The sequence below is a fragment of the Lepus europaeus genome, chromosome 12 (assembly GCF_033115175.1).
Source record: "Lepus europaeus isolate LE1 chromosome 12, mLepTim1.pri, whole genome shotgun sequence".
NCBI classification, from domain to species: Eukaryota; Metazoa; Chordata; class Mammalia; order Lagomorpha; family Leporidae; genus Lepus; species Lepus europaeus.
The window spans coordinates 49486387-49498156 of record NC_084838.1 but is presented as its reverse complement, the minus strand read 5'-3'; positions in this window follow the sequence as shown (position 1 = coordinate 49498156).

Sequence of the window (11770 nt, the reverse complement as noted above, 5' to 3'; positions counted from 1 at the left end):
GTCAGAGTGCTACGTAAAGATATTGTCATTCTATGAGTCTGCTGTATTGACTGCTTCCCATGTTGGAGCCTTCATTCTTTTTTAATTCTATTATTGTTTCCAAACACTTAGTCTTATTTATATGATCATGTTAACACTTGATCCAATACTTTACCACTTATTACTATCCATTTATGGTCACTTTAGCACTTATTACTACCCATTTGATCTTTGTAACACTTAGCTGCTATTTTTATCATCCAGATTAAGGAATTTTGGGGTCCTATGGCTAATTGTGAAGCTGTATCCTTAGAAGTAAGTACGAAGGAATATAGTATGACTATATTGCTTTTCAGTTGCAAACTTCATATATTTCACAATTACAACTTTAGGATCTTGGTAATTCCTACTGTGCCTGCCCCACCACCCACACTCCCACCCTCCTTCCTCTTCCCTTTCTTATCTCACTCTTATTCTTTACTAAAATACGTTTACATTTAACATTATACATATATGGTTAACTCTATGTTAAGTATAGTGTTCAATGAATCATATCAAAGAGAAAAAGATAAGGAAAATATTATAAAGAAAAAGATAAACAAAATTGTAGAATAAAAAGCTGTTCCTCAATAATCTAGAGAAGGGCTGTTCCAAATCATTGCTTCTCAAAGAGTCAATTTTGTTTCTATAGCTTGCCTTTAAGGTGCTCTATTAGTTATCACAGGTCAGGGAGAGTATATAGAATTTGTCCCTTTGGGACTGGCTTGTTTCACTAAGTATGATATTTTCCAGTTTCATCTATTTTTTTGCAAATGACCAGACTTCTTTTTTTTAACTGCTGTGTAGTATTTTATTGTGTACAGATCCCATAATTTGTTTATCCAGTCTTCAGTTGACAGACATTTGGGTTGATGCCATGTGTTTAGGATTGTGAATTGAGCTGCAATATACATAGAGGCATAGATATCTACCAAAACAATCAAATACCTTGGTAAATTTAACCAAAGATGTCAAAGATCTCTACAATGATAATTAGAAAACATTAAATAAAGAAATAGAAGAAGATAAAAAAATAGAAAAATCTTCCATGTTCATGAATTAGAAGAATCAATACCATCAAAATATCCAAACTACAGAAAGGAATTTATAGATTCAATGAGATTCCAACCAAATACCAAAGACATTCTTCTCAGATATAGAAAAAATGATATTGAAACTCATATGGAGACACAAGAGACCCTGAATAGCTAAATCAATCTTCTACAACAAAAACAAGACCAGCAGCATTACAATACCAGATTTCAAGACATACTATAGAGCAATTGTAATCAAAACAGCCTGGTACTGGTAGAAGAACAGATGGATAGAACAATGGAACAGAACAGAAACACACAAAATCAATCTAAGTATCTACAACCAACTTAAAGGAGCCAAAATCAACCCCTGGAACAAGTCTTTTCAACAAATGGTTCTGGGAAAACTGGGTCAACACATGCAGAAGCATGAAGCAAGACCTTCACCTGACACCTTCCACCAAAATCCACTCAAAATGAACGAAAGACCTAAATCTATAACCCGACACCATCAAATTATTAGAGAATATTGGGGAAACCCTACAGGACATCAGCGTAGACAAAGAGTTCTTGGAAAGACCCAAGGGGCACAGGCAATCCAAGGGGCACAGGCAATCAAAGCCAAAATGGAACTATATCAAATTGAGGAGCTTTTGCACTGCAAAAGAAACAATCAGTCAGGTGAAGAGACAACCAACAGAAGGAGAGAAAATATTTGCAAACTATACAACTGATAAAGGATCAATAAGCAGAATATATAAAGAAATTAAGAAACTCAACAACAATAAAACAAATAATCCAGTTAAGAAATGGGCAAAAGACTTAAACAGACATTTTTCGAAGGAGGAAATCCAAATGGCCTGGCCAACAGACACATGAATTAATGCTCAGGATCTCTAGCCATCAGAGAAATACAAATGAAAACAACAAGGAGTTTCACTTCATCTCCGTTAGAATAGCTTTCATTAAGAAATCACAAACAACAATTGCTGGCAAGAATGTGGGAGAAAAGGTACCCTAATCCACAGTTGGTGGGAATGTAAACTGGTAAAGCCACTGTGGAAGACAGTGTGGAGATTCCTTAGAGGTCTGACTATAGACCATATGACCCAGCCATCCCACTCCTGGGACTCTACCCAAGGGAAATTAAATCAGCATATGAAAGAACAGTATTCATCTTTAACCTAAGAGGGCTTGATTATCCTGTCTTCAGGTAGACTTAGTTGTGTTGAGTCTGACTGCTGACTTTTGACCTTTCTATACCTGAACAATTGCATCTTTCTGTAGGTTTGGGAAGGTTTTTGCCACCATCTCCTTAAAAATTCTTTCTACGCCTTTAGTAGTATTCCTCACTGCCTCTTAATCCAATAATATGAATATTTTCTCTTTTCATGCTATCCCACATTTCCTGTAATCACTCTTTAATTTTTCTTGATTTTTTTTTCTTCCCTCCTCCAACAGGGCATTTTCAAATAGCTTGTCTGTTTGATCTATTCTACTATTGATGTGGGGGTGATCCTGTGAGGCTATCTGCCTAGCCCATGCAGTTAGCCTGACTGCTGGAAGGTGGCAGGACCTCCAGGCACATTTCCCCCACCCCTACCTTCTGCCAATCAGGTAAACAGCTCCTGGGTGTGGCCCAGGCCCACCTGGAAAGCTATTCTAGCTACATGAACTTCAAGCTGATTGGAGAAGCAAAATGGCACCAGTGTCGGTTCTGTCCTATAGAGTTAGTGTTCCCATAAGTTAGTTACACCCCTTCTGCTTGTCCTTTAAACGTGTACGTGGCTGTGAATAAAGACAGACATGTTCACCAAAGCCTGTCCCCGGTGCTTCTTGTGGAAGAACACCATTGCCGCACTTTCCTTGACACTGCGGCCTCACAGGAAGAGTCTGCATTGATACATTTTATAGGATGTCTACTTGATTTTGTTTAATTATTTCCATGTCTCTTAGTCTGTTTCTCTATGGTCCTTGACTTTTGCTGAGCTTTCTTAAAACAACTGTTTTGAGATTTTCATCCAAGCATTTGGAAATTTCAACTCCTAAATGGTTTGTTACTGGAAACATTTCTCTTTAGATAGGAGAATGGTTCCCTAGAAGTTCTTAATGTTTGTTAGTATATGACATCATCTGCACATTGGTGGATTTGTTCTAGTACAACTTTATTTGTGTCTGCCATTCTAGAAATTATATGTTTATTTTTTCTGAGTCCATATATATTCTGCTATTTTGGCAGTATTGAGGTTTGTTCCAGGTTTGCTATTGATATATTTTACTGATCAAGTCCTACAAGATAGTTCAAACTGAAGATTGTCCCAAAACTGCAGTTGATGTGTTGTTCACTATTAACTAAGGAAGTTTCTAAAAAGGAGTAGTTTGTCTTACCAAGTCTCTTCTGAGGCTGTGGTAGGCTTCCACTCTTTTTCCTGTGTCCACAATTGCCACAATGCTAGGTCTCCTCTAGAGACAGAGCCCCAAAACCAATGCAGCCTGGAGGTAACACTAAAGCTTACATTGTTATGGTCTGTCAGGTGCTAAAGCACCTGCACATATAAAAAACTGGTGATGGTGCTTTGGATAAAAGACCATTCAATCAGCACCATAGAAGTCTGGCTGGACACTGAAGCAGTTCCAGGGACACTGTCTACACACACTGACCTAGGGACAAGTATGGTTAGAATCTGCTAAGTGCTGGGTTTTATCAGCCTGGCACTGAGTTACAAAACTCTTCTGTGATTCCTTACTGTTAACTCAAATTTGTTCTAGAATGGGTATAAAGAAAGGCAACTCCTCAGCTACTCAGGCAAGTCCTGGGTGGGTCATCCCTGGGTCTCATAGTCACTATGTCCTGGACAATCTTGGGTGTATACACCAAAATTGCAAGAGGAAAACGTGCCAACATGTTTGTCTCACCACTGCACAGGCCTTTTCCTGATACTGGGGCAAATCTAGATACTCTGTCCACAGGCTTTTGCGTAGAGATGGAATCCATGTAGATCTGCCCAGCATTGGCGCTTACCAGCCTGGCACCGAGTCCCAAGTCACAACACAGCAGCTCTTATTGTCTGCCCAACATTTGATGACGATGATAAAGTCAGGTGGGTGGCCGGCTGCCTATCCCAGTCCCAGGCTGGTCACAGCTGGGTCCCTTAGTCTAAGTCTCTGAGAAGCACAAGGTATGTACACAACATCTACCCAAAGCCAGCAATGACTTAGAACAAAGCAAGTCTGAAATGCAGGTCTCTGCATGACGCTGGACAATGCTATTGGATTCAGTCTGTGAATACCAGCCAGGGTTCAGCCTTTGGGCTTTATCTGGTGCTGGATCTGTGCTGTAGGCCTGGCTCCATGGTCCAAGGATATTCTTAATCAGCCTCTCCTGGCATCCTCACTCGGCTAGAGCTTCACTTTCTGGTGGTAATTGGGAGAGAGGTTGCAGAGGCAGAGTGGATATGGAGTGTCCAAACGCTCAGTCCACAATTGCAGACCAGGAGGTCTCAATTCAACTGAATTCTTTAGCAGTGCTCCTGGCACTGTAATTCAGTTTGTTCTCCCTCTCCAATGCAGGAAGTATATTTCCATGTTGCATTCCTTGGAGTTGGGACAGGAATGATACAGGTCATTCTTTCCTTCTTGCTTTCGTCAATGTGACTTTTCTGAGGATTATAATGAGAGAAGTCTCTCACCTGGTTTCTGCAGCACTTGTCATGGTGACTTGGTGTGTGTATAGCTGTTCACCTTGGTATATCTTTGCATGAGTGATTGCCAGAGCCTCTAACTTAGCTGACATCTTGGTTCTTTGAACTATTTTCTAATTTTTTAAAGCAATCCTTGTTTTTCTGAATTGACTCTACGCATATGATATAGAATCTAGATATTTTGTAGAAAATGTCAGTATTTCTTTTTCTTGAATACTACCACTATAAAATGCAATGACAGAGATGAGAATGCTTTCATGTGGACATTTTTTGCTATGTATCATTTTTAGGCACTAATTTTCAAAGATGGGGGCCTGTGTCATAGCACAGTGGGTTAGCCACTGCCCACAATGAGTGTCAGTTCAAAACTACCTGCTCTGCTTCTGATCCAGCTGCCTGCTATTATACCTTGAAAGCAACAGGTGATGGCTCTTGCCACCTAAATGGGAGACAAAGACCAACTGGGAGACACAGATGGAGTTTCTAGCTCCTGCCTTCAGCCTGCCCCACTCCTGGCCATTGCAGCCATCTGGGGAGTTAAGCAGCAAATAGAAGATCTCTCTCTTTCTCTCTCTCTCTCTCTCACTCTCTCTCTCTCTCTATCAGTCTATTTGTCCCTCTCTCTTTCTTTGTAACTCTGCCTTTCAAATAAATAAATCTTTTTTTAAAAGAAACAAAAAAATCAATGGAAAAGAAAAGCCTTTTCATCAAATGATTCAAGAAATCCACATCTTACACCTTTCACAAAAAATGGCTGAAACTAGATCATAGATATAATTGTAAAATACAAAATTATAAATCCTCCAGAAGAAATTGGAAAATTATTAGTGACCAAGAGTTTGGCAATGAGTTCTTATATAAAACATGAAAAGCACAATCTATGAAAGAATCTAATGATAATTTGAACTTTATTTAAATTAAATAATTCTTACTTATGAAAGATACTATTAATAGGACAAAGACAGCTGGCGTCATGGCTCACTTGGCTAATCCTCTGCCTGCGGCACTGGCACCCCGGGTTCTAGTACTGGTTGGGGCACAGGATTCTGTCCAGGTTGCTCTTCTTCCAGTCCAGCTCTCTGCTATGGCCCGGGAGTGCAGTGGAGGATGGCCCAAGTGCTTGGGCTCTGCACCTGCATGGGAGACCAGGAGAAGCACCTGGCTCCTGGCTTCAGATCTGCGCAGTGTGCTGGCCACAGCACACAGGCCATAGTGGCCATTTGGGGGGTGAACCAACAGAAAAGGAAGACCTTTCTCTCTGTCTCTCTCACTGTCTAACTATGCCTGTCAAAAAAATAAATAAAAAAATAAGACAAAGACAAATGACATACTAGGAGAAAATGTTTGAAAAACATATTTCCAATAAATAACTCATATCCAAAATATGCAAATAATCCTTAAAAACAGTAGTAAGTAAACAAACTACCTAATTCAAAATGGGAAAAACAATATAAACAGATATCTCAACAGAGATGATACCCATTTGCAAAATAAACACATGCACAATATTTAACTTCATTTTAGGGGGGAACTTGCCTATTAAAATAGTAAGATACACTTCACACCTATTATAACTTCAAAAAATTTACCAATATCAATTTCTGGCATGGATGCAGAGCAACAGGAATACTCATTCATTGCTAATGAGAATGAAAAATGATGCAAGTCCATTTGGAGTCTCACAATTTAATACAAAGCTAACCATAGTATTATAATACAACTCAGCAACAGCAATTCTAGATATCTTCCCATCTGATTTGAAAATTTAAGACTATACAAAACCCTACACATAAATATGTATGGCAGCTTAGTCAAAATCACCTGAAATGTGAAGCAACTAAGTTACCCTTCAATAGGCAGAAGTAGGTAGTAGATAAGCAAACAGGTGCATCCACATCATGGAATATTCTGTGATTTGAGAAAACAATGAACTATTTAGTAACAAAAACATATAGATATACCATAAATGTATATCAACAAGAAAATAAGTCAGTCAGAAAAGGTAATCTATGCTGTGAAATCATTTATATGACATCGTGAAAAAGTCAACCTACAGACACGGTAAACAGATTAGTGAGTACCGGAGGTCAGTGTGGGTATGCATGGGAGTGTGTGGCCGTGAATGGGTAACATAAATTCACAATAATGGTGCCATGTCAAGGGGACACAAAAGGCAGCTGCACGTACTCCCAATGTCCAAAACAGAATAATTTCAGTAACAAAATAAAATAGTACAGAATATAACCCAAAATATGAAATGTATATCTCTAGGTCCATATAAATATAAATTATTGAATAAAAATATGTCTGAGAGACAGTGCACATCTCCTGCACAGAATTCCAAATAACTTAACATAGATGTTTTGTCCTAAAAGTTGTAAATTATAACTTCCCACTCCTGGATTGCACTGACAACTTAATTCCAAAAGCATACAGTATGAGAAAGGGGAAAACACAAGGGTACTACAAAACATTTCATGAGAAAATGTAATTAAAATATAAGATTATTTTGTTATAAAAAAGCCTTGAAATACATGAATGACTTTTTATAATATACATTCTCCATCAAATTTTCAAAGCTCCCTTATAGTGCAGTGGAAACTGTCAAACAGGAAATCAGGCAGGTGACTAAGGTCAAGATAAACAATATGTGTTAATAGTATATATCCTATATATATCCATATAACATGATTAAAATGGCACTTTGCCTCTATCATATTCTTAAATTGTTATTTGGTCATCCGTTTTCAGGTAATTCCATTTTGTGAACAAATTCCATAATTTGTTCACCTGTTTCCATATTGATGCCACACAATCATTTGTTGCTTATTTCAGGTTTACAACCTTTAGGTAATCACCTGCTTTCGTTTCTTTTGAGTAACTACCTGGAAATGAAAAGACTGGATCTCATGAGATGTGTATGTTCCTTTTTAAAAGCTTCCAAATTTTTTTCAAAGTAGTGACTTCATTTAAAATACAAATGAGAGTTCTACTTGGCTGGCATTGCAGCTCAATAGGCTGATCCTCCGCCTGCGGCGCCGGCACACCGGGTTCTAGTCCCAATCGGGGCGCCAGATTCTATTCAGGTTGCCTCTCGTCCAGGCCAGCTCTCTGCTGTGGCCCGGGAGTGCAGTGGAGGATGGCCCAGGTTCTTGGGCCCTGCACCCCATGGGAGACCAGGAGAAGCACCTGGCTCCTGCCTTCGGATCAGCGCGGTGTGCTGGCCGCAGCAGGCATTGCGGGGTGAACTAAGGGAAAAGGAAGACCTTTCTCTCTGTCTCTCTCTCTCAATAACCACTCTGCCTGTTAAAAAAAAAAAAAAAAAAAGAGAGAGAGAGAGAGTTCTACTTGCTCCACATCCTTGTCAATCATGTTTGGTTAGCTTTTCATTTTTAAATTTATTTCTTCTGCTCAGTGTTTAATAATGGATTATTGTAGTTTTGAATATTTAATCCTAAATCTTAGGATATTTAGCATATTTTCTTGAGCTTACTTTGTCAAGTTTTTGTTCTATTTTTTTCTATTCTTTTGCCTGTTTTTTTCACTGCTTTCACTGTTAATTTTGATGTCACACCAATTGATGATTGTTTTTAAAATGCTGATGCTAATCCTTTTCTCTCATGATCTGATTTCATTTTTATTTTGATTTGATGATGTTTTGTCATACTGCATCTATTTATGCATTTATTGAGATTGTCATTTTAATTTTTGTTGTAAACATATAGTGAAATATATTGATTGATCTCCAAATGTAGAACTAATCTGGCATTCCTCATAAAACACAACTGGTATTTATATATTATATTTTTATAAATTACTAGAATTGGCTTGTTAAATTTCATTATAATCTATATTTGTCTATAGATATAATTACAATCTCTATGATTTTTGCTATCAGAATAATGCTACTTAAAAAAGTTAATTCAGTGGTATATATACTTAAACCAAAGCTCATCAAGATGTACACATTAAACAAGTATATATGTCTTTTATATGTCAATCATACTCAAATAAAATGGTTATTTTTAATAAGTGAATTTATAGTGGGGCCAGTGCTGTGGCACAGTAGGTTAATCCTCTGCCTGCGGTGCCAGCATCCCATATGGGTGCCAGTTCAAGTCATGGCTGCTCCTCTTCCAGTCCAGCTCTCTGCTGTGGCCTGGGAAAGCAGTAGAAGATGGCCCCTGCGCTCACATGGGAGAGTGGGAAGAAGCACCTGGCTCCTGGCTTCGGATCAGTATAGCTCCAGCCGTTGCGGCTATTTGGGGAGTGAACCAACAGACAGAAGACCTTTCTCTCTGCCTCTCCCTCTCACTGTCTGTAACTCTACCTCTCAAGTAAAAAACAAAACTTTTTTAAAAAGTTAATTTGCAGCAGGATTTGTGGTGTAGATTGTTAAGCCACATTTTTGGATACCTGAATCTCATAGCAGAATGCTTATTTGGGTCCCAGCTTCTCCATTTCCAATTCAAATTCCTGCTAATACATCCTGGGAGGCAGCAGAAGACAGTTTAAGTAGTTGGGGTCCCTGCCACCCATGACAGAGAATATGATGAAGTTTCAAGCTCCCAGCTTCAGCCTGGCCCAGCCTTTGTTGTTGCAGGCATTTGGACAGTGAACCAGTGGATAATTGATTCTCTCTCTCTCTCTCTCTTTTTCTTTAAAGATGAAGAAAAAGAAACAATCTTAGTGAACTTGAATTTGGATGTAGCCTCTCCATCCTCTCATCAATTTTTAAAAAGAGTTATTTATTTAAAAGAGTTATTTATTCCTTAAATACTTTTCGAATGCATTATTGAGAGCAAAGTAGTCATAGGTTTTTCTCTTTGGAAAAGGAGAATGAACAATATACTCCTGAATAAACAATGGATCATAGAAGAAATGAAAAGGGAAATCACAAAATTCCTTGAAACAAATGAAGATGACAACACAACATATCACAACTTATACAACAAAAGCTGTATTAAAAAGAAAGTTTATAGCAATTAGTTCCTACATCAAGAAATTAGAAAGACATCAGATAAATTTTCTAACAATGCATCTCATGGACCTAGAAAAATAAGAACAAATGAAACTAAAATTAGTAAGAGGAAAGAAGTAATAAACATTAGAGAATAAATATATGAAATTTAAACAAGAAAAGTTACAAAAGATCAGTGAAATGAAGAACTAGTGTTTTGAAAGAATAAACAAAATTGATAAACCACTGGCTCAACTACCAAAAAAGAAAAGGAATAAGACCTAAATAAATAAAATCTGAGATGTTAAAGGAGATGTTACAATATCTACCACAGAAATGAAAAGATTCATCAGGAATCAATACAAACAGCTATATGCCAACAAATTGGAAAATATATAAGAAATGCATAGATTTCTGGGCACATAAAATTTACCAAAATTGAATCATGAAGACATAGAAAACCCAAATACACTGATATGGAGATTAAATCAGTAATAAGGACCCTCTCAACAAAGAAAAGCCCAGGACAGATTGCTCCTCTACTTAATTCAACCAAACTTTTAAAGGACTAACTCCAAAATTCCAATTCTTCTCAAGCTATCCAATCAATTGAAAGGAAGAGAATCTTCCACAACTCCTTCTATGAGGCTAGAATCACCTTAATTACAAAATCAGGAAAAGATACAATAAAGAGAACTATAGACCAATATCACTGATGAACACAGATGCAAAAATCTGCAATAAGATATTATCTACATATACTCAACAACACATCAAAAAGATCATCCACCTGAACCAAATTGGATTTATCCCAGGGATGTAGGGATGGTTCAACATACGCAAATCAATAAATAATCATGATCCCTCACATTGACAAATTGATTAATAAAAACCACATGATTATATCAGCAGATTTAGGGAAAGCATTTGATAAAATACAACATCCTTTTATGATTAAAAACCTTAAGTAAATTGGAAACAAAAGGAATATATCTCAACACAGTAAAGGCAATATATGACAAACCAGTAGCCTATTGAATGAGGAAAAGCTGGAAGAATTTCTATTAATATCTAGAACCAAATAAGTATACCATTGCTATTCAATAAATTTCTGAAAATTATTGAAAACACAAATCAAAAGGATAAAAATTGGAAGGGAGGAAGTCAAATTAACCTTGTTTTCAGATGACATGATGATATATATATATATATATATATATATATATATATATATATAGGGGAATCAAAGAGAATATTGGAACTTATAATAGAATTTGGAAATGGTCCAGGTATGAAATCAACACAGAAAAATCAATACATTTGTATATAAAAATAATTCTATAGCTGAGAAAAAGTTATAAAATAAGTACCATTCAAAATAGTTCCAGCAATTTTAAATAATTTGCAATAAATTTAACTAAGACTGTGAAAGAAATCTACTGTGAAAATTTCAAAACAATTAAAGAGATAGAAGATTCAAAAGATGAAAAATCTTCCATGTTTGTGGAATGGAAGAATTCGTATTGTCAAAATACCCAAAACATTTTATAGTTTCAAGGTAATCCCAATCAGAATACCAATGTCATTCTTCTCAAATCTAGGGGAAAAAATCCAAAAAATTCATTTGAAAACACAAGGCACTCCTAATGGCTTAAGCAATCTTAAGCAACAAATAAAAAGCCAGGGGCATAACAATACCAGATTTCAAGTCACACTACAGTGCAGTTATAATCAAAACAGCCTGATCCTGGCACAAAAATAGACATGGACAGCAATGAGACAGAATAGAAACCCCAGAAATTAATTCACACATCTACAACCAATTCATCTTTATCAACTGAGAAAGGACAGTCTCTTCTACTAATAGTGCTGGGAAAATTGGATCTCCATGCACAGAAGTGTGAAACAAAACACTTACCTAACACCTTATTAAAAAATCAACTCAGAATGGATCAAAGATCTAAATCTATGACCTGTCATCATCAAATTACTAGAGGAGAACACAGGAAAGTACTGCAAGACATTAGCATAGGCAAAGATTTTTTTGGATAAAACCC